This window comes from Symphalangus syndactylus, chromosome 17 (genome assembly GCF_028878055.3).
Source record: "Symphalangus syndactylus isolate Jambi chromosome 17, NHGRI_mSymSyn1-v2.1_pri, whole genome shotgun sequence".
In the NCBI taxonomy this organism is placed as follows: domain Eukaryota; kingdom Metazoa; phylum Chordata; class Mammalia; order Primates; family Hylobatidae; genus Symphalangus; species Symphalangus syndactylus.
The window spans coordinates 92,460,418-92,479,740 of record NC_072439.2 but is presented as its reverse complement, the minus strand read 5'-3'; the positions used below and the strand labels follow the sequence as shown (position 1 = coordinate 92,479,740).

Here is a 19,323-nt window from a genome sequence, read left to right as displayed (position 1 = left end):
TGATCCACCTGCCTCGGCCTCCCAAAGTGCTGGGATTACAAGCGTGAGCCACCGCGCCCGGCCTAATGATGGCCATTCTAACTGGTGTGAGATGGTATCTCATTGTGGTTTTGATTTGCATTTCTCTGATGGCCAGTGATGATGAGCATTTTTTCATGTGTTTTTTGGCTGCATAAATGTCTTCTTTTGAGAAGTGTCTGTTCATGTCCTTCGCCCACTTTTTGATGGGGTTGTTTGTTTTTTTCTTGTAAATTTGTTTGAGTTCATTGTAGATTCTGGATATCAGCCCTTTGTCAGATGAGTAGGTTGCAAAAATTTTCTCCCATTTTGTACGTTGCCTGTTCACTCGATGGTAGTTTCTTTCACTGTGCAGAAGGTCTTTAATTTAATTAGATCCCATTTTTCAATTTTGGCTTTTGTCGCCATTGCTTTTGGTGTTTTAGACATGAAGTCCTTGCCCGTGCCTATGTCCTGAATGGTATTGCCTAGGTTTTCTTCTAGGGTTTTTATGGTTTTAGGTCTGCATCAACTAATGAGCAAAATAACCAGCTAACATCATAATGACTGGATCAAATTCACACATAACAAAATTAACTTTAAATGTGAATGGGCTAAATGCTCCAATTAAAAGACACAGACTGGCAAATTGGATAAGGAGTCAAGACTCATCAGTGTGCTGTATTCAGGAAACCCATCTCACATGCAGAGACACACATAGACTCAAAATAAAGAGATGGAGGAAGATCTACCAAGCAAATGGAAAACATAAAAAGTCAGGGGTTGCAATCCCAGTCTCTGATAAAACAGACTTTAAACCAAAAAAGATCAAAAGAGACAAAGAAGGCCATTACATAATGGTAAAGGGATCAATTCAACAAGAAGAGCTAACTATCCTAAATATATATGCACCCAATACAGGAGCACCCAGATTCATAAAGCAAGTCCTGAGTGACCTACAAAGAGACTTAGACTCCCATATGATAACAATGGGAGATTTTAACACCCCACTGTCAACATTAGACAGATCAATGAGACAGAAAGTTAACAAGGATACCTAGGAATTGAACTCAGCTCTGCACCAAGTGGACCTAATAGACATCTACAGAACTCTCCACCCCAAATCAACAGAATATACATTTTTTTCAGCACCACACCTATTCCAAAATTGACCACATAGTTGGAAGTAAAGCTCTCCTCAGCAAATGTAAAAGAACAGAAATTATAACAAATTGTCTCTCAGACCACAGTGCCATCAAACTAGAACTCAGGATTAAGAAACTCACTCAAAACCGCTCAACTACATGGAAACTGAACAACCTGCTCCTGAATGACTACTGGGTACATAATGAAATGAAGGCAGAAATAAAGATGTTCTTTGAAACCAACGAGAACAAAGACACAACATACCAGAATCTCTGGGACACATTCAAAGCAGTGTGTAGAGGGAAATTTATAGCGCTAAATGCCCACAAGAGAAAGCAGGAAAGATCCAAAATTGACACCCTAACATCACAATTAAAAGACCTAGAAAAGCAAGAGCAAACACATTCAAAAGCTAGCAGAAGGCTAGAAATAACTAAAATCAGAGCAGAATTGAAGGAAATAGAGACACAAAAAACCCTTCAAAAAATTAATGAAACCAGGAGTTGGTTTTTTAAAATGATCAACAAAATTGATAGACCGCTAGCAAGACTAATAAAGAAGAAAAGAGAGAAGAATCAAATAGACGCAATAAAAAATGATAAAGGGGATATTACCACGGATCCCACAGAAATACAATCTACCATCAGAGAATACTACAAACACCTCTATGCAAATAAACTAGAAAATCTAGAAGAAATGGATAAATTCCTCGACAAATACACCCTCCCAAGCCTAAACCAGGAAGAAGTTGAATCTCTGAATAGACCAATAATAGGCTCTGAAATTGTGGCAATAATCAATAGCTTACCAACCAAAGAATCCAGGACCTGATGGATTCACAGCCGAATTCTACCAGAGGTACAAGGAGGAACTGGTACCATTCCTTCTGAAACTATTCCAATCAACAGAAAAAGAGGGAATCTTCCCTAACTCCTTTTATGAGGCCAGCATCCTCCTGATACCAAAGCCTGGCAGAGACACAACCAAAAAGGAGAATTTCAGACCAATATCCTTGATGAACATTGATGCAAAAATCCTCAATAAAATACTGGCAAACCGAGTCCAGCAGCACATCAAAAAGCTTATCCAACATGATCAAGTGGGCTTCACCCCTGGGATGCAAGGCTGATTCAACATATGCAAATCAATAAATGTAATCCAGCATATAAACAGAACCAAAGACAAAAACCACATGATTATCTCAATAGATGCAGAAAAGGCCTTTGACAAAATTCAACAACCCTTCATGCTAAAAACTCTCAATAAATTAGGCATTGATGGGACATATCTCAAAATCATAAGAGCTATCTATGACAAACTCACAGCCAATATCATACTGAATGAGCAAAAACTGGAAGCATTCCCTTTGAAAACTGGCACAAGACAGGGATGCCCTCTCTCACCACTCCTATTCAACATAGTGTTGGAAGTTCTGGCCAGGGCAATCAGGCAGGAGAAGGAAATAAAGGGTATTCAATTAGGAAAAGAGGAAGTCAAATTGTCCCTGTTTGCAGATGACATGATTGTATATCTAGAAAACCCCATTGTCTCAGCCCAAAATCTCCTTAAGCTGATAAGCAACTTCAGCAAAGTCTCAGGATACAAAATCAATGTACAAAAATCACAAGCATTCTTGTACACCAATCACAGACAAACAGAGAGCCAAATCATGAGTGAACTCCCATTCACAATTGCTTCAGAGAATAAAATACCTAGGAATCCAACTTACAAGGGACGTGAAGGACCTCTTCAAGGAGAACTGCAAACTACTGCTCAATGAAATAAAAGAGGATATAAACAAATGGAAGAACATTCCATGCTCATGGGTTGGAAGAATCAATATCGTGAAAATGGCCATACTGCCCAAGGTAATTTATAGATGCAATGCCATCCCCATCAAGCTACCAATGACTTTCTTCACAGAATTGGAAAAAACTACTTTAAAGTTCATATGGAACCAAAAAAGAGCCTGCATCGCCAAGTCAATCCTAAGCCAAAAGAACAAAGCTGGAGGCATCACGCTACCTGACTTCAAACTATACTACAAGGCTACAGTAACCAAAACAGCATGGTACTGGTACCACAACAGAGACATAGATCAATGGAACAGAACAGAGCCCTCAGAAATAATGCCGCATATCTACAATTATCTGATCTTTGACAAACCTGACAAAAACAAGCAATGGGATAAGGATTCCCTATTTAATAAATGGTGCTGGGAAAACTGGCTAGCCATATGTAGAAAGCTGAAACTGGATCCCTTCCTTACACCTTATACAAAAATTCATTCAAGATGGATTAAAGACTTACATGTTAGACCTAAAACCATAAAAACCCTAGAAGAAAACCTAGGCAATACCATTCAGGACATAGGCACGGGCAAGGACTTCATGTCTAAAACAACAAAAGCAATGGCAACAAAAGCCAAAATCGACAAATGGGATCTCATTAAACTAAAGAGCTTCTGCACAGCAAAAGAAACTACCATCAGAGTGAACAGGCAACCTACAAATTGGGAGAAAATTTTTGCAACCTACTCATCTGACAAAGGGCAAATATCCAGAATCTACAATGAACTCAAACAAATTTACAAGAAAAAAACAACCCCATCAAAAAGTGGGCGAAGGACATGAACAGACACTTCTCAAAAGAAGACATTTATGCAGCCAAAAAACACATGAAAAAATGCTCATCATCACTGGCCATCAGAGAAATGCAAATCAAAACCACAATGAGATACCATCTCACACCAGTTAGAATGGCCATCATTAAAAAGTCAGGAAACAACAGGTGCTGGAGAGGATGTGGAGAAATAGGAACACTTTTACACTGTTGGTGGGACTGTCAACTAGTTCAACTATTGTGGAAGTCAGTGTGGCGATTCCTCAGGGATCTAGAACTAGAAATACCATTTGACCCAGCCATCCCATTACTGGGTATATACCCAAAGGACTATAAATCATGCTGCTATAAAGACACATGCACACATATGTTTATTGTGGCACTATTCACAACAGCAAAGACTTGGAACCAACCCAAATGTCCAACAACGATAGACTGGATTAAGAAAATGTGGCACATATACACCATGGAATACTACACAGCCATAAAAAATGATGAGTTCATGTCCTTTGTAGGGACATGTATGAAACTGGAAACCATCATTCTCAGTAAACTATCACAAGGACCAAAAACCAAACACCGCATGTTCTCACTCATAGGTGGGAATTGAACAATGAGAACACATGGACACAGGAAGGGGAACATCACACTCTGGGGACTGTTGTGGGGTTCGGGGAGGGGGGAGGGACAGCATTAGGAGATATACCTAATGCTAAATGATGAGTTAATGGGTGCAGCACACCAACATGGCACATGGATACATATGTAACAAACCTGCACATTGTGAACATGTACCCTAAAACTTAAAGTATAATAATAAAAAAAAGATAAATTAGTACAGTATATATTTCATTGGGAATTGTATACAGTAAATTTACATAAACAGAAATTAATAGTTGTTATACCTGTATATTTTGTCATACTCCTTATGTGGTTGTTCAAATTTACTAACTACCTTGGTACCTGTGATGCATATAGCATTAAATATTTACAAACAATAAAAAAAAAAAAAGTACATTTCATGCCTTGACCAAGGGTCAGTATTACGCAGATACTTTAGCAAGACAACTCAGGCTAATTCTAGGTCTGCTGGAATTAACCCTCATAGCATGGTAAATAATACCTAATGAACAACAATAAAAATGTCAAATGGTAAACCACTATATACACAATGAATTACGTAAGTAGTACTTGCTCTGCACCATTTCATGGTAATGGAGAATGATTACATTACACTAACATGCGTAAGTTTCAGATAACATAATACCATGCAAGTGAGGACTGCCTGCAGTATAATTATAAACTTGTAATACTTATTTCTATAAGCCATGTGATAAAAACAATTCCATCAATTTTGATTATACATTCTGGCAATATTAAAGGGCTAGTTAAAATTATCCAAGTCCAGGTTTTGTTGTAGTTTGATCTCTGACTCAATCTTCAATTGAATATGTTAATTTGTAAATGATTAATTACTCTCAAAAATTTATTTTTTTCTCTGTGAAATCAAGATAACAATCTTGTCATGACTGAAAAATAAAATGCACGTAAAGCACTGGGAATATGCAGGCAGTCAATGAATGGTAATTACAAGAATGACTTTATGAACATGCAAACTGTGCATTCATACAGGGCCTCAAGCTCAGAAGGGGTAAATACTTGGTTTACTGCTCTGCTGTCATTATCTTGAAAGTCTGAATAGTTTTATCTAGGAACTCTGAACTTATGCTTTGTAAGTGATGTCCAGATAGAATAATGGATTGTGTACAATACGTAAGTCCTGTTTTCCATTGACACATAGTAATAGTGTGCCATGAGCACAGAATTCTGGTAGACTTGAGATGCAGAGAGACTCAGAGTGTGTGCCTGACAAGCGTGCTATGCCTACAACTAACTTAGTGGCACTAACATGCTTTCTATTTGAACCAAAACTTTCTTTGTATGCAGAAAGAAGGCAGTTGTGTTCTAAGAAACATGAATGACCAAAGAACCTTGTCATATCCTTTCTCATTCATGTTACTTTTCTGTATTAGCCAACCACTTGCACTGAAAATAATAACATAGAAGGTGAGGGAAAAATAAAACAAAACATCATTCCTTTGCCTTTCAATCCTTCTTTACTTATTACTAAGGTGAAAGTAGAAAATGTTACTAGAATGTGCAGGTATCAAGAAGTAAAGCAAAAGCAGTTGTTTTGGTTTTATCCAGTTTCACTGCTCTGGCCAGAATGAAACACTTGTGTAAGCACAAGCTACAAAATACAAATGGTGTAATTTTGACAATTCCACATACAGCATAAGCAATCTTACATTTACATTAAAATTGGCATTACACAATATACGGTAATATGCATCTTAATAAAAACATTTTTAATGTTTATATACAGCCCAAAAAGACATCATTCATTTACTCTATGTCATCTTATTTTTTTTCTTGAAGGGAACTGAAAAATGAAATATAAAAAGAATCCATATTGACACAGCTAGTGTCTGAAAGAGAAAACTGCATGAGTAAATTTCAATAGCGTATTTGGTAACCGAACCTGAAAGGTGGGTACTGGTTTACAAGTCTGTTCTGGGAAATAGAAACCTTAGTGATTTGGTGTTTCCTTGGTGATAGATCTTTCTTTTCAGATGTATTGTCTTTGTAAAGGCAGAGGTGAAAACTTTGGCTGATGATTGTTTACTTATTCTGTTGGATCAATTTATCCACAGTACTAATAATTTGGAGTTTAGATATGAAATGATGGTAAGGTAAAATTAAAGGGAGTGTGAAAAAAATCACGAAAATATGGTTGAAAATATTATTGAATAAATTTTTTTATGCATATAAGGACTCACATACTATATTTCTGTTTAAAGTCCCTTTTAGAAAAAAAAAATAACTATTCTGGATATGCTTTTCACCTAGAGAAAACACCACTAATGATCCATGGTGAACAACTTATTTTCCTTCTATGGCAAAAAAATTTAGATGTATTGAGTAAGTATTACATTCAATAGAAGTTTTAGAATCATCTGCTTTTTTCTAATAGATAATTGTTTTGTTTTATTTTGAGCTATCCATTGAGGTTTAATCTCTGTATCAGTTTTTACATATATATACAGGTATAGCTAGGCATTTAACACAGAAGACAGGGATGCAGTCTGGAGAGGGACAATACAGTTTGGCTTTGAAGGGGTTATTCCAGACCTTGAAACAAGAGAGTCAATCCACAGAAGGAAGTAGCCAGATACAATGTCTTACCTCCAAGTGACAGGAGCTTTTAGAATGTTCTCTTACGAAGAGATGGGATATATAGATTTCTGAGAACTAGCTGAAATAATCAGCCAACTCAAAAGCAAAAGTAACTCAAGCTTCATAGCTTGAGATACATAAATACCTAAAAACAAATTGAATATGAAGATTTTAGAGTTTAGGCCTTTAATGCCATGAAGTTCTTTCAGCAATACGATTGATTTTCCTTCCGACCATGAAGATGGAAATAATAAAAGCCTCTAAGAGATGAGGAAAACTAATTCTATTATAGTTTCATACTTTTATAAAAATATTTTAAAGAAAAACTACTGAAAACGAAAGCTGATTTTTTCTTCTTTGGGTGTTGTCTAAGGCAAATTGTACAATTTTTCTATTTATGTCATTCAAGCTAATACACTTAATGGCATAAGAAAAAAATGTTGACATCACATCGTCATTCTTTTTGTCCATCCCTCCCTTCCTCTCTCTCCTGCTTCTCTCCTCTCTCTCCCTCTGTTCTTTTCTTTTTCATTTCTTTTTATACTTTTCTACACTGCATCCTTATTCCACTCCTTCATCTCATGGAAACAGCATTATCTGAGGAAAATCTGAGTTTTAAGACTGTGCAGATGTGGTTTTTGAATTACGGATTTTCCAACTTATTAACAATGCTACTTCGGGTGTATTAATGTTGTTTAAGTGCTCAGACTTTCAATTTCCTTATCTACAAAATGGAGTAAATATTTATCTATTTCACAGGGTTTGGGATGAGGATTAAATAAGATCTGTAAAGTGCCAGAATAGTGGCCCGCTCATAAAAGGCATTCCGTTGCTGTCAGTTTTTTGTTGTTTTTCTTTTCCTTTAGCAAGGAGAATTGGGTTTGGAAATCTATACAATCCATTAGCTTTAAGGCCAAAAGAGATCTCTTACTTGTTGTGCAAGGGAAATTTTAAAATCCTGATCAAAATAATTACTGACTGATCCTTGGTATAAGAATATAATACTAAGAAGACTCATTAGCTAAAAGCAACTTAACAGCTGCTCTGTTTTAAAAAAAAAATTGAAGCAATTTTCATACTTCTACAGTTGGATATCTTCCCAGGTTTTTGCTCAAAACTAATTTATAGGAACTATAGTTCCCTTTTCATAACTCTGACACCCTGACTCCATATCTCAAAATATGGTTGTTTTGTTGTTTTCTAGTTTGATTCTTTGTGTCTCCTTTAGGCGCTGGTTCCATGATACACCGTTTATGAGACAATTTAAGGCAGTACACTTTATTGAAGATGGAATGCTCACTCTAAAGAAGTAATAATTTATTTATAGAAAGATTATTCTATATTAGTTTTTACTACAGCATATCTTAAAACAGTAAACATTTAGAAAACAATCTATTTTTCCAAGTAATTGGTGACACATAGGGTGTTGCTGCTATGCCAGCATTAACAATGACATGTAATATTTTATATAATATAACAATATATTGTGAAAAGGGATTTTACAAAAGTATTTAATGTTATGTGATTCTAATATGATGTTAAACAAATAACTATATATGTATAATATATTGTTTAGCATAAAGACTAGAAAAATACATTCTAATATGTAATGTATTTATCACTTGATATGACTTCAGGTGATTTTGATTTTCTTTGAAGTCCTGGTATATTTAACTTTTTACATAAACATTAATTTTATAGTCTACAAAAAGGTTAAAGAAAAGAAAAAAGGGAAATCAAGTGTATTTCACATAAATTCATGTGCATTATACTTAGGACAATCCATTCTTGAATGGTTATGCGTATATTATCCTGCTAGCTACTGATCTATCCATCCATCAAAAAAGGTAGGGATAATTAACATTTGTCCAGACTATATGGACATTCAAAGAAAGCTAGATTGGAATGATCACTCTTAACCTTATGGAAGGAACAGAGGATGTTGTTCATAAATTGACATAAATATTCATTTTAGCAAAATTCACTTTATCCTGAAAATGCTTCTTAGCTCAACTCATATTTCAATTTTTCTAGGCAGTCCCTCTTAATATTTTGAATCAAAAGAAATCTCTCTACTTCCTTGCCTCTTCTTGACTTATTTGTAACTCTAAATAATGGAAATGGCTCCATCACATTTTATTAATTTCTATATGTCTCTAGCACCTAGAAAAATGTTTCTATATTATTTGTAGAATTAGGTTTCTGTTGCTGTGGTAACAAATTCTCATAAACTTAGTGGGTGAAGCAATATGACTTTTCCCAGTCCTGTGGTCAGAATCCTGATACAGCATGGCTTATCTGTTTTTTTTGTTTTGTTTTTTTTTTGTCTCACAAGACCAAAATCAAGGTGCCAATAGGGCCAAGTTTATTTATGGAGGCTCTAAAGGAGAATCTACTTCCAAGCCTCATCTAAGTTCTTAGCAGAATTCATTTCCTTGTGACTGTATAGTTGAGGTCCTTCTATATATGTTGACTGTCAGCAGAGAGCCTGTCACAGCTCCATAAAGCCACCAGCATTCTCATGGTGTTTCTCCCACCATCTTCAAGCCAGAAAGGGCAAGTCAAGCCCTTCTCATGATTTGATTCCCTCTGACTTGCCCTCTTGTACACCTCCTTTGCCCCCCACCAAATAACTTCTCTGCTTTCAACGGTTTGTGTGATTAAATTCAGCCCATCCAGACTATCCAGAATAATCTCCCTATTTTAAACTCTTTACTTCTAATCAGTAACATATCTGCTTTCAGTGGTTTGTGTGATTAAATTGAACCCACCCAGACCATCCAGAATAACTTTCCCATTTTAAACTCTCTACTTCTAATTACATCTGCAAAGTCTCTTCTGCCAGCTGAGGTAATCGATTCTTAAAATCCAATGATTAGTGTATGGACATCTTTGGGGGAACATTCTGCCTAAGACATATGTATTCAATAGTTATTTATTGAATTAAATTATCCAGATCCATTAAATTTAGATATCTTAATAACTTAAAAGGGAATGTTATGCCTAAATAACTTGTGGGAAGCTTCTAAGCTTTACAACCTCACAGGCCTGAAACAAAGAAACATAGCTATATTTTCCCAACTCACATATATCAGAAATTGCTAGACCTTTGATACTCCAGATAGTCTCATTTATTTCTGAAGACTCTCTAGGTTATGTTTCTTCTGATATCTTCCATCTTTTTCTATGATTTTATTATCTGCAATCCATTGGACTATTGTTAATATTGCCTGGGCCCATAAAATTGTACAGGGGTATCACTACCAGTATTCCTGGTGGACAAATATTTGCAGAAATTCCCAAACTGCTATCATCTAGTTTTACCAATTGCACCAGCTTTTGCTACTACACAGAGTGGGCTATCAGCTATTATCATCTATACAGCCTTGGATGGGGTACCACCAGAGGTGCTGTGCACCATATCAACCCCATCAAAATGCTGAGACACTGTCATCATTAGCAAAGCACTAATGCATAGGAGCAACATCAAATTCCATTCAGGAAATGAGAGAATCCTCTCTTCCCCTTCCCCCTTTTTGGAATACTCTGAACAAAATGACAAGTATCCTTATAAAGAGACAGAAAAGAAGAGACAGACACACACAGACACAAAAGGAAAGCTATGCAAAAATGAAGAGAGATTGAAGTGATGCATCTGCAAGGTGAGGAACATAAAAGATTGTTGAAGTCACCAGGAGTTAGGAGGCAAGGATGGAACAGTTTCTCTCTCAATGCCTCTAGAAGGAACCAACCCTGTTAACCCCTCCATTTTAGGCTTCTGGACTGTGGAACTATGAAAAAATATTACATTGTTTTAAGCTACCCCAAGTTTGTGGTGCTTTGTTAAAAGGGCCCTAGAAAACTAATACACATGGCATATTACATGCGTTAAGCACATGCAAGGGCATTATTTTCACTGACTCACAAGGGCCATTTAAGGCAGATATTATTTTCTTGATTTTACAAGCAAGAAAGCAAAAATGAGAGCAGTGTGTTGACTTTCCTAAGAATAGTGTAGTGAGGTATTTGGATACCGGATCCACTGGCTTTTACCAGCTACCCATAATCATTTGTTCACTCATCAAACATTACTGAATTTATCCTTTTTTCTCCAGGCATTTTGTTTTTTTATTCTGGCAAGATATGAAGACAATGAAGAAGCGCTCCTTGCCATCAAGTTGCTTTCAGTCTACGTCATGGCATACAGAAAAAATATATGCTTTATGGAGTAGCAGTCATGAAGAAAATATTTTCCAGTAACTTTGGGTCAGGGAGGTGAAACTGTAACATTGTGAACTATGGACCCAGGATAACAGACTAAAGTCAAAGAAATAGATTAAGAAGACTACACTAACCTATATTGAACAATGATTATTATTTATAAAATTATTTGGAGTTTTTAAAACATTTTCACATAATAATCTCACAATAAATGAGAGTCAGTGTAAGTAAGTGACTTACTCATAGTTGAGGAATTAGTACTTGAATAAGGCTAGGAATTGAACTTGTGTCCTCTTCATCCAAAACTGATATTCATTATATCATACCAAACTGTCAGGAAATTCCATATACTAAACAACTTGCATTTCCTTTATCTTCTTTTCCATATTGGTATCATGAGAACACTGCATCTTCCACTTGTCCATGGTAGCACTAATCACAATTATACTTCAAATAGTTTGTTGTACTATAATTTTTCTGTGGTAGGATCCAATTCAGGATCACGTTCCATTGTGTTGTCATTATTTCTTTAGTTGCCTTTAGTATAGTAGATTTCCTCAGAATGTATTTTTCTTTCACTACCTTAGTATTTTTAAAGAGTGCGAGCCATTTATTTTGTAGACTTCCTCTCAGTTTGGCTTGTCTGAGGTCTACTCAAGATTAGATTTATGTTACGCATTCAGGAGATATACCACGGATATGGCGTTGAGTCCTTCTAGTGCACTAGCAATAAGTACTCCTATCATTACCCAGATATTGGTTCCTAGAAACTATTCTCATTAAAAATAACAAAGGGCTGCCTTGAGAAATGCCTAATTTCAGAGTTGAAACTAGAATATCCAGAATAATCCTGAAACAACTTGCTATTCCAGAAAATAAGGAAGCTGTTAAACAATAACGATTACAAGCCAAAAGGACATAAAATCCAAATTTAGTGCATTGCTACTGGACAGATCTGTGAGAATTTGAGCATTAAAGTGAGAACTAATAAGAGTGAGTTGTAACTTATTGATTAAATAATTGATGAGTTCATTAAGCATAAATAAAGAAAATTAGAAACCTTCTTTTTAAATAATATATGTAGAAGAAATGTAGTTTTTTTAAAAATAAAATTTATAAGACCCAATCTTCTGCTTGGCTCATTTGCCATTTACCCATACCAACTAACACAGTGACTGGCATGTAATAAGTATTCATTACGTAGTTATTTGCTATATAAATAATTGAATTAATAGATGAACACTAGATTCTTGCCATGATTTCATTTTCAAAAAACAATGAGACCTTAGCGAAAACATTATATATTTTTAGGTCACAGTTATCTGTACATAAAATAAAGTTTGATGATATTAACTACTTGAAAGCAGGAGTCTGGGACAGATATTCTCTTTATGTCCATTCTAGATTTCTAAGTCAAGATTTCTGACTGCTAGATCCAGTTTGGGTCTCTCTTGAAGATAGTTCATGTTATTTCGAAACTGTTGCCTGGGACTTTCTGTCACTGCAGTGAGTTATTGAAGAAGTAAATTAATGTTGAATAATGCTTTATGCAGTGTTTATTTAGGTGGAACTGAGGTGAACTTATTTTGTGACTCACTGTTACTTTTTTTTGTTACACTGGAGACGTGTTTGAATATTTACATATTTCACACCAATTGTTAAGTTATGAATTCATATAAGTTTGGCCAACAACAAGTTCCATATTTCATTACTTTCGCCATGCAAAAGAAGGACTGTAATTAAAGTTATTTATAATTAAAGATTTAGGATCATGAGAAACAGTGCAAGTGGGGACATTTAAAGGCTAATAAAATGTATTTATAGGATGAGTAGTTTTGCTACTCACTTTATGCCGACTTCTGTACTGCACACCATTAATAAACTCAATATATATTGTTTAAAAACTCTCTTTAAATCTTACAAAATATTAGAGAGTGAAAGAGTAAATCATTATCTGGGTTACTACAGAAGGAAAAATATATGAATTAAAATGTGCAAGGTAACAAAGAATATCAAGGCTGAAGAACAGATAAACACTATTAGTGAAAAACTGTTGGATTGCAAAGCTCAAAATTGAAATTTAACCTAACTTAAATCAGGGTGAAACTTCATTGTAAGGATACTGAGGTGTTTCACGGAACTGACAGAATGGAATGCAGCTGGTGTCTGGACCTTAAGAAAAAAATTAATCCAAAAATTGAATATTACCAGAAAAATATTTTGTCATCCAGAAATCCTCTCTCTCTCTCTCTCTCTCTCTCTCTTTCTGCTTCTCCTCTTCCTCTTTTACCTCCTGCTTGTCCTCCTCCTTGTTGTCTTCATCCTTCCTGTCTCTGTTATTCATGATGACAGGAAACATGGCTGCTGCATACAATACTTGAGCTTTAAATCTTACAACTACCAGATGTCTACACCTATACTGAATGCAGCCTGGAAAACACAGACTTAATACACAAAACGGCATTATGGCTTTACTTTATATTGACTCATATGAAGGAGAAGGGTGGAGAATTTCCCAGGAAATTGTCCTAGTACACTAGCAATTATCGAGGGTACACAGTGTGTCCCAGGTGCTTTATATCCAATAATTCTATTAAGCAATTATTACTCACAGTTGTTAAATGAGGAAATAATAGACCTGAGAAGGCACATAGACTGCTCATAGCACTTGGTGTGTGGTGGAGCTGGTATGTAAACTCATATTTATTTGACTATACACAAATGTTATGTCTTTTTTCTGTTAAATAAAAAGCATTCACATTTCCATTTACAAATTAATAAAAGGACTAACACATATTTAGAGAACAGAAACAAAACATTACAGGGGATGTGGAAACTGAGTTGTTTTCTTAGACTTTCAATTAAGTTAGACTTTAATTTGTAGCCATAATGAAGTAATAGGAACTGCATTTAACCTCACACCCTAAAAAGTAATTAGAAAACAGAAAACTATATGAAATTCAGAAAAATATGTGAAATAAATTTTTAAACATTGAACTACAAGCAGCACAGAACTGTGGTCTCTGAGAGAAATGAAGCAAATAAAAGCGAGTACTATGTCATACAATTTTTCTTCCTGGAGATATATTTCAGATCACAGAGCAGAGAAAGTGCATTAGTCGGGGCTTTCCAGAGAAATAGAACCAATAGGATATGTATTTACAGAAAAAAATATACTATTTTGAGAAATTGGCTCATGCATTATTAAGACTGGTAAGTCCAAAATCTACAAGGTGGGCCAGCAGGCTAGAGGTGACTCAGGGCCGAGCTGGTGCTCCAGTTCAAGTCCAAAGGCCATTAGGTAGGAGACTTAGGGAAAAGCTGGTGTTGCTGTTTAAGACTGAAATTCATTTGCTTCAGAATTTTCTCATGCTGGGGGAGGTCAGTCTTTTGTTTAATTCATGCCTTTAACTGATTAGGTGAGGCCCACCCACATTATGAAGGAGAATCTGCTTTATTCAAAGTCCACAGATTTAAAAGTTAATTTTAAGAAAAAAAAATCACCCTCAAAGGAATACCTATAAATATGACCACATATCTGGGCCTTATGGCCCAGCCAGGTTGACATACAAAATTAACCATCATAGAGACGAATTCTCCCTCACTCCCCAAAAAACACAGAAGTATCACTGATTTGAGAAGACACAGACTAGAAAGTCTAAATTAACTGGAAGCTACAGAGTTGTGAAAAAGAGGCATCTATACAGAAATCTAGAAATCTGATCAGGTTTTTCTTGAGTCTTACTAAGATGTGCATGTGTAGGGTGAATCTCTGCAAAGTTGGGGAGAAAAAGACAAAAAAGCTGTGAGAAAATGGTTCCAAGGGCTTTTCACATTTCCATCGTCTAGATACTATCTAGATCTATCATACAAACCCATAAAAACAGCACAAAGTAAAAAGGGTAAAAAGGAGAAAATACAGACAAATATTTCTCATGAGCTTAGACATAAAAGCCCTTAACATTAGCAAATTAAATCCAGCAATGTATAAAAATAATTAACCATCATTACATATGGAATATTTTCCAGGTGTGAAAGACTGGTTCAACATTTGAAAATCAATCAGTTTAATTCACCATATCAACAGGCTGAACAAGAAAAGTCATGTGATTGTATCAGTTGACACAGAAAAGCATTTAACAAAAATCCAGCACTGATTTATGATTAAAACAAAGAAACAAACTCTCAGCACATTAGAAATAGAGTGGAGTTAAGAGCATCTACCGAAACTTTCAGCTAACATCACACCTAAGGCTAAAAGACGGACTATTTTCCTTCCAAGATTGAAACAAGGTAAGGATGTCTGCTTTTACTACTCTATTCAATCAGAAGTTCTAGCCAGTGCACAAACGAGAAAAAAAAGTCATACAGATTGTAAAGGAAGAAATAAAATTGTTCCTGTTAACATATGATGTGATCGTCTGCACTAAAAATTCTAAATAATCTATTTTTTTAAAACCTAGACCTATTTAGCGAATTCAACAAGGTTGCAGGATTTATGAACAATGCACAAAAATCAACTACCTTTTTGTCAAAAATTAAAACACGATACTACTTAAACTTACTTCAGAGCATATGTATCCAAAAAAATTATGAAATGCTGATGGAAGAAATCAAAGAAGACCTAGATAAATGAGAAGACATACCACGCTCATGGATTATAAACCTCAACGTAAAAGAGATGTCAGTTCTTTCTAAATTATTATATGGGTTTAATGCAATTCTATTAAAAATTGTGTGTTAAAGACATACTTGATGCTAGGCAGTTTATACACAGTCACCCTTATGATCCACGGGAAATTGGTTTCAGCTCCCCACCCCTTCCCCAGGTGATACCAAAATCTGCTGATGCTCAAGTCTTTTATGTAAAATGATGTATATTATTTGCATATAACCTATAAACATCTTACCTCCTGTATGCTTCAAATTGTCTTTAGGTTACTTCTAATAACTAATACAGTGTAAGTGCTATGTAAGTAGCTGTTATACTGTATTGTTTCAGGAAGGATGACAAGAAAAAAATGTGTGTACATATTTCGTACAGACACAATTATCCTTCTTTTCTAAATATTTTGGAGCCATGATTGGTTAAATCGAAGGATGCAAAACTCACAGATATAGAGGCCCACTGTACTATACCTACATACAGAGATTGACATTTTATGTATATTTATAGGCACAAACTTTCTTGAGTTAACCTTAGTAATGTTATTAATTTTTTTACACAATTCACACTGGTATGTCCTATAAATTATTTAATTAACTTTTTGTTAAGTTCAAAATTTTAATAAATCATTATTAGAAGCTAAGTAGCCATAGATTTTGACTGATTTCTAATTTATTGCATTCTAAAAATGTTATTTAGCAATATTTTCAATGTTATAGATTACTACATGTTTTTTCAGTTTTTATTTAACAATAGTATAATTAACAAAAATGGCAAAGAGTGGCTAGTAATGAACAGGTATTTGATCCGAGAAGTCTGGCAGGGTCTTTGGTTTTATTTCCAGCTTCTGATAACAATGCTTGAGGCCATCTCTATGTGCTTTTTTCCCTACAGATGGCAAAACAATTTAAGTATCTGGAATCACATATTCCTTATCTGATCTTGAAAACTTACAATGATTAAAGAATCTCGATCTTTGAAGAAAGTAAGTCCAAAAAGCTGCCAATAGCATTAAATAGAACATAAATCTGAGTTTATGTAGGACTGCATCTTTTTACTCAAAGATTTTATTTACTTTGAAAATACTGTTAGCCTCTTGGCTTGCATAAGGAAATGGCTCACATTTAGTTAATTCAATTTATTCTTATAAATATTCTCAAAAGTGAGGTAACCCTTTGAGTGAGGTAATCAATTAATTTATCATAGAAAAAAATCATGTGCTTTTTTTCTTCTTTATAAGTCTGTGAGTTATTGAGGACATGCCTTATATGTGAGACCTCTTTGTTTTCAGACCAATGTTCCATTTTGTGCCTCAGTAAATTAGACGGTACTCACATTCAAACTGGTTCCAGAAAAAAAAAAAAAAAGGTTAATTTATTGTTTCACATAAGTGAAAAGTTGAGAAACCAATTTGGCTTCCAGGAAAATTGAATCAAAGATATTATCAGAATTCTGTCTCTGTCCCTCAGTTCCGATTTCCTGTGTGCTGGCTTTATCAACAAAGAGGTTCTCACCAGACAGCAGTCCCTGACATTCTACATCTCTACAAGCTTAATGGAAAGAATGCGCCATCTTGTAAATAAATCCGGTAAAATTCTGAAGATTGATAAATCTGGCATCAGCCATTTGTTGATCCCTAAATCATTTACTGTGGGCAGGGTATGTGGTGTTCTGATTGTGCATGTATTAATTCGGCTTAAATTCACAGATGGAATGTGGCACTGAATTTTCTTCTCGAGGGAAATTGAGAATCTATTATTTAAAAAATAGGAAATAAGGCCGGGTGCCTAGGCTCACGCCTGTGATCCCGGCACTTTGGGAGGCAGAGTGGAACAGATTGCTGGAGCTCCGAAGTTCGTAAACATCCTGGGCAATATGGTGAGACTCTATCTCTACGAAAAATACAAAAATTAGCCGGGCATGGTGGTGCGCCTTTGTAGTTCCAGTCGGGAAACTGAGGTGGAAGGATGGCTTGAGACTGGGAGGTAGAGGTTGCAGTGAGCTAAGATTGCGCCACTGAATCTCCAGCCTGGGCAAGAGAGAGAGAGTTTGTCTCAAAAAGAAATAATAATAAAAATGGGAAGTTAGAGCCGAGCCGGCATAAATGAGTCTTGTAAATAAAACACATCCAACATAGATACCTTACATTAAATAATTAAGGCAATTAAATTATAAAAGTGAGAAAAATAATTAAATGGCATTTACATTCAGAAGAGCATTATTGGAAGTTATTGTCTGCTACTTTTATTTATTTTATTTTATCTTATTTTGAGCTGGAGTCTTGCCCTGTAGCCCAGGCTGGAGTGCAGTGGCATGATCTCAGCTCACTGCAACCTCTGCCTCCCGGATTCAAGCAATTCTCCTGCCTCAGCCTCCCGAGTAGCTGGGATTACAAGCGCCCGCCACCACACCTGGCTAATTTTTGTATTTTTAGCACAGACGGGGTTTCACCATGTTGGCCAGGCTGGTCTCAAACTCCTGACCTCAGGTGATCCGCCTGCCTCGGCCTCCCAAAGTGCTGGGATTACAGGCATGAGCCACCACACCCGGCCTTGTCTGCTACTTTTAAGCCGTGGAGACTGGAATAAATGACATGAGATTTATGAACTTAATTTTTTTTAATATTTTTTTGCAGAATAAAAAAATTTATAATCCACTAATAAGATAATTGTGTACAAGGAAAAATTCAAAAGTATTTTCTATGAATTAGAATTAAAGTAACAGTTCAGCGGATTTTTTTGGAACTTAACCAAGACAATAAAACTAAACATAATTTTATGCTTTAAGAAACAATTCAGGGCCGGGCGTGGTGGCTCACGCTTGTAATCCCAGCACTTTGGGAGGCCGAGGCGGGTGGATCACGAGGTCAGGGGATCGAGACCACGGTGAAACCCCGTCTCTACTAAAAATATAAAAAATTAGCCGGGCGTGGTGGCGGGCGCCTGTAGTCCCATCTACTCGGAGAGGCTGAGGCAGGAGAATGGCGTGAACCCGGGAAGCGGAGCTTGCAGTGAGCCGAGATTGCGCCACTGCACTCCAGCCTGGGCGACAGAGCGAGACTCCATCTCAAAAAAAGAAGAAACAATTCAAGGCTGAATTTTTTGAAAGCACATAAAAAGTTATGTGCTTTTTTTTCTTCTTTATAAGTCCATGAGTTATTGAGGCCATGCCTTATATGTGAGATCTAAAATAGTATCAAAAACATAAAATATTTAGGAGTAATGTTACCATAAAACAAATGTAAGGCCTCTATATTAAAATTATTTTAAAAATTTAAGTCAACATTATTGGATTATAATTTACAAACAATAAAATCATATTTTTCTACATTTCACTCATTTGTAAACAAATACACAGTCTTGCAACCACTATTTAGTGAGAATTTGCATTGCCCCAAAAAGTTCCCAGATACTCTTGTAGTCAATCCACCTTCC

At 35.6% G+C, this 19,323-nt stretch overlaps 1 protein-coding gene and 1 long non-coding RNA gene across 2 annotated transcripts in view; both read left to right on the top strand.

Annotated features, from left to right (window-relative positions):
• GMNC (geminin coiled-coil domain containing) overlaps positions 1-6,314 on the top strand; it is a 71,938-nt gene extending 65,624 nt beyond the window's left edge. The window contains exon 5 of the transcript XR_010116803.1: positions 6,205-6,314. The gene's annotated coding sequence lies outside the window, so the exon portion shown is untranslated. The remainder of the gene's footprint in view (positions 1-6,204) is intronic.
• Positions 6,315-6,671: 357 nt separating this feature from the next.
• Positions 6,672-17,484, top strand: LOC134733348 (uncharacterized). The gene is made up of 4 exons (XR_010116804.1): positions 6,672-6,747; positions 15,253-15,516; positions 16,784-16,874; positions 17,359-17,484. It is a non-coding gene; the product is annotated as an uncharacterized lncRNA (long non-coding RNA).
• The last annotated feature ends 1,839 nt before the right edge of the window (positions 17,485-19,323 follow it).